General features: G+C 35.5%; 1 long non-coding RNA gene across 1 annotated transcript; it reads left to right on the forward strand.

The window, feature by feature from the left end:
• The first annotated feature begins 2,720 nt into the window (after positions 1–2,720).
• LOC145033872 (uncharacterized) lies at positions 2,721–3,853 on the forward strand. Its single transcript, XR_013677759.1, has 3 exons — positions 2,721–3,253; positions 3,453–3,604; positions 3,713–3,853. It is a non-coding gene; the product is annotated as an uncharacterized LOC145033872 (long non-coding RNA).
• Positions 3,854–5,242: the final 1,389 nt, after the last annotated feature.

The following is a 5,242-nucleotide window of genomic DNA, read 5'->3' on the forward strand; positions in this document are numbered from 1 at the left end:
ATTTGTGGTTGGAAGTCTTGAAGTACAAAACAAAATTTTAATAATACTGGAAACCTCACCAATAATAATATATAAGAGTTATATATATACTCTGGCCCGCACTGAGAACACTGAATAAAACTCTAACATGCCTCAAACTAAAACTACCAACTCAACCTTTTACATCAAACACCTCAGTTAAGTTTAGTACCATATATAAGCCATACCATAAATAAACCTGGAACGTATGCTTATGATATTTATGGTCGGGCAGGTGCACAACCAACCTTGAGCAAGGAGTTTGACAGATTATAATGCTTGAAAGTTTTAGAGATTGAAGGATGTTCTCAATATTCGTTGTAGGAACCTAGTACCTTAGAAACCTTAAAATTTTCATGTAATATTTAAAAATTATTAAAAATTTGGGGTAACGTTTAGATTTTCCTAGTTTGCCTAAACCCAAAGAAAAACAAAGAACTAGTGGCTCTGCTATTGTCGTAGCAGAGAAAACCCATAGTTCCTAATCGATCATTCACTACTCTCCAAACTTCTATCTATCATTTATAATCGGTAGGATTAAAATCCTTTCTCTATAATTTAGAACTCTGAAGGATTTATGGAATCGGTCACTCTCTATAATTTGGAACCTTACCATGTTTCTTACACTTCCCGATTTAACAACCTCACAAACATTTACCTAGGAATCGTGAATCCGGAATACAAAAATATCGGAAGGTACATCTGGATACTAGCTTCAGTAGTTCAAGGTTCGATCGTTACATTCAGACCCAATACCTTTGGTAGTACCAAGCAGTTATGTCACACCCCCAGCCGAGGCGGCGGAACACGCCAAGCTGTAGGACCAAGTTCATGGATCACAGGTAAACTAAATATATATATCCAAAGTACAACAATAAACAAAATAGTATTCATGTTCCATCTTAATATTTGAATACAATGTTTTTACAAACAATAATAGTACATGAATTGCCTTAACATATAGGCATATGATATAACAACAAGTAAACTAGGTCATCTGTAATCCAATCCGTCTTGAATGTCTGTTTAAAGATTTTCGGACAATACATGTTTTGAAGGTCAACACAAGGTTGGTGAGTGTTACAGGTTTTCTGCTAACGCAGTAACACTTTTAATAAGTCTAAAAGTATTATCTTTGTATGTCTAATGATAGTTAAAAACATTGTTTGCAATGAGTCTTTAAAAGCCCAAAATGTATTTTGGTATAAGTAAATCCATACTTTAAACTTTGTTTGCGATAAATCTTTGAAAGCCAAAATGTATCTTTTGTATAAGTAAATCCACACTTTAAATTGTGTTCGTAATAAACATTTGAATATCCTTGAAAACCAAACCATTATGTTACATGAGTAATTTTATACTAAAAAATAGCTTTGAAAGCAACCAAGATCATGGTCGTTAGACACAGAGAGAGAGAGAGAGAGAGAGAGAGAGAAAGAGAGAGAGAGAGAGAGAGAGAGAGAGAGATTCCTAGTTAATGTTTTTAGTGAGTTTTATAACCGAGCTACCTGACTGAATGTACCCCCTACAACGCTTCATTGGACGTTTTAGTAATGAATGTAGATAATTATTACCCTCTTCGATTGATCAGTTGAGGGTTGTAGCTAGCAACCGCAGGTGGGGATGTCACCCTATATTGATCTTTATATATGTATCTCACTCCGAAGATTAACGGTTATAGTAGTGTGGGTATGCTAAGTATTTTAACTCGTCTAAATGAGTAGTGTCTCACTAAAACCCCTTAACTAAAAAATTTGTGAATAACTCTCAGTCCTAACTTACTTGTGGATAAGTCACTAGGCATAATGAACATCTTTGTATAAGGTTTATAAAAACTGAGTATGTTTGACATTTATGTAAAAATGTAATGTACTTGCTTTTATAAGGATGTATGTTTCAAAGTAATGAACATATGTATATGTATAAACTTTATGCATTTAAACATATAAATATACATGAATTGTAATAGCTTGAGTCTTTGAAATACTACAAAGTTTTGTAACGTAGTTTTATAAGATGAAATGTCACATGAAAATCATATAATCTTGTATCGTATATTATATGTTGGGTAAAAAGGTTATTTCACGATAACATAACACTAATAGGTATACGAAAATTTATACTATTTTATTCATAACAATATGGCGAATTGATAAATAATTATATTTTATAAACTAAGTTTATTGTATTTTCGCATAAAAAAGCAATTGGTTTGTGTAAACAAAATATATGGGCAGATATATCCCCCGCCCCCCCCCCCCCCCCCGGGCAAAAAATTAAAATATTAAAAATGGGCCATAGTGAGTTCCAATTGTTCGAATTCGGGTTCTTTGCGAAACTCGACGTGTGAACCTCAAATCCATAATTCTTGAATTCTGAGATACTCCGGGTCCATTTCGTAAAAAATATAAGCTATTGGGGGTCGTTTGGTAATTTATTTTAACCGAAGTGGGACTGATTTGGTTAAAATAATTTCAGATGAGGGGTTATTTTGAATAAATGGATTTAATGATTGGGGATTGGACTGATCTTGTAAGGTATTTGTCTAATGAGGGTAAATTTGGTAATTTTAAATACAAGTTTGAGTTACCCATGACTTTTGACTGGGTAAAACTCGGATACCCGGTTTCTGTTTGGAGCTCCATACCGATCCATAAAGAAAAAAAGCTTAGGGCTTTATCCCGTGTTCGATGGATGAATAACAGAGAGGCTCTAATTCGAACACAAGGCAGATGCGAAGGAAGGCTCGGAAGCAAATCAGTTGGGAGGGAAAAGACTCGATCTTCGTCTGTCCAAGAGGGAAAGAACGATCGCAGGTGTGCGATCGATTGGAGAAGGGGGGAAATCGGAGTCAAATAATCGATCGGTTAAATGGAAATGACCGAAGACGGCTAGAAGGAGGCTCGCAGGTGCGCAATCTGGTTATTGGGGTCGATTGCTCGCGAAGAAAATGTCTTCGGAGGTCGACCGGGCCGAAGAGAAGGAAAGAGGAATGCAGTGAGGCTGCTGTGGTCTTCGGTGGTTCAGTAATCGCGATAGGGGAGGATGCGAAACGGAGGTGTGAGAGGCGAGGCCAGAAGGAGGTTTTCCGGGACATGTCGATCGGTCGCAATGAGGGACCGTCTCTGATGCTCGCCTGCTTCGAAGAAGGTGAAAGAATGACGGGAGCGAGAGCAGAGCTGTCGCCGGTTGCTTCTTCAATGAGGGTTGTGGTGGCAGTTCCGATTTGAAAAAGGTAACAAGATTTCTTTTAGGGTTTTGTTTGTCTTTTCACGGGAAGGGGTTGTAGGGGTGGTTTGGGTTTGATTTTTGATAGAAATCCATGGTGGTGTCGTGGGAGGCAGCAGCAACCCAGATTGCTGTTGTGTTGTTTTTCTTTTATATTTTGACTGCAATAGATTTAGGTGGGTGTTTGGCTTCGTTTCATTTGACAGGGAAGAAGAATGAGGGTGGTGTTTGCTTGACGGGAAGAAGAAGAAACTGTGAGAGATGAGGCTGCTTCCTTGAGTGGTAGCCGGAAAACGCCACCACCTCCAGTGGTTCTTGACAGGGGACAAAGAATCAAGCTGCAAAATCAAAGAAAAACGTATATATACTAATTTTTATGTGTTGTATTGAGTGCTGTATTCAGTTTTGTTTGTGTGTTGTGTTCGATTTTGTTTATGTCTTGTATTGATTGAAAGATTCATTGCAGGGAATAGAGAATGAGAAAGGAGGTGATGGGCTGTTCTTGTGACAGAGAAAAGGAAGACAGTTTTGCCCTTTCAGTTTGAGTGTAGTTTTGTATTAGCCTTAGTTTTGGATGTAAGGGAATTCAATAGCTGGCTTTATTCATTTATTTATTTATTTGTATTTATTTATTTATTTATTTATATTTGGTAGATTAAATAGATGTATTTGTGTATGAATTTTTATAATGTATTTGGTCTTTTAAAATTATACACAATACATAATCTTATGTGTACATGTATTTAGGTTTTCATATATAAATTTAATTATATATCTTACATATATTCGGGTATTTGCATGTATAAATAACATCTATATGTTTTTATAAAAATTACGTTATTGCAATCATCTTAATTTACAATAAATCAACTTGATTCTTATAATCATTTCATACGAGTCTAACATGATGATTATAAATATACACGAAAATGAAGTTCATATACTCAAATTCATGTCTAAAATGCATGGTTGAATGAGTCAAAAGTGTTAATATCACAATTGTGAGATTTAAAATGTTAGAAAACAGTTTTTCTCGATTTGTGTGTCATTGATGTTGATTTTAAATATTTTTCTAAAAATAGTGAATGATAGAGTTGATTTCACGGATTTCAAAAATCTAGACAGATCAATTTTTCGAGTAATAGAACTCCGAAAATTTGCGTTTAAAGTTTCACGATTAATAGATCTGAAAACGTCTGATTTTTCACTTTTTATAAATATTTTTATCAAAAATATTTCAAATGTGAAATTAAGTATTAGGCTATAGCCTGAGCCCAAAAACATTTTCGGAATTTCCTTTTGAGGCGTGCAAGTCCCTCAACGGATAGAAATAGTTTTAGCGATTTTAAGAAAAAATCATTATTATATTGGTTTTTTATTCTTAAAACGGTCGTATCTTTTGCATATGAACTCCGTTTTTCATTCTTAAAACGGTCGACGCCGTTGATGAGGAGACCTCGCAGATCAATTACAATTCACCTTCGCTTTATCTTCTTATTCTCCTCTTGATGATTTCAGACTTCGTCTCTACGACTTTACATTATATTTTTCAGAAAGAGGTCTTTGTGGAGCATTGGGGTTTTTCTTTATTTCATAACAGCGCACGTACTGGGTTGAGAGAAAACGAGAGAAGCGGAAGCTTGGAAGAAAATAAAACCCTAGCACGTACTAGAGAGAAGGGAGGTGGCGATGGCTTAGGGTTTACAGAGAGACGGGAGGTAGACAATGAAGAGAGATCTATAGGAGAGAGTATCAGAGAGGGGAGAGTGGATTGCTAGGATGAAAGATAGATAGAAGATAGAAAAAACGAGTCTGGTTTTCAAAATTTTGGGGATTTTGTTTCCCCCTGGTCTACTAAAAGCACGTTTCATTAAAATTATAAAGCGACATGTACAGATGACGCGCGTTTAAGATAAAGTTCCCTCTGTGTTTTTTTTTTCTTGAGACACTAAATTAAGGGTATGCAATAATACGTGACGTAAATCCTTATTTTTTT

Source organism: Lactuca saligna, chromosome 3, assembly GCF_052625555.1.
Source record: "Lactuca saligna cultivar CGN05327 chromosome 3, ASM5262555v1, whole genome shotgun sequence".
NCBI classification, from domain to species: Eukaryota; Viridiplantae; Streptophyta; class Magnoliopsida; order Asterales; family Asteraceae; genus Lactuca; species Lactuca saligna.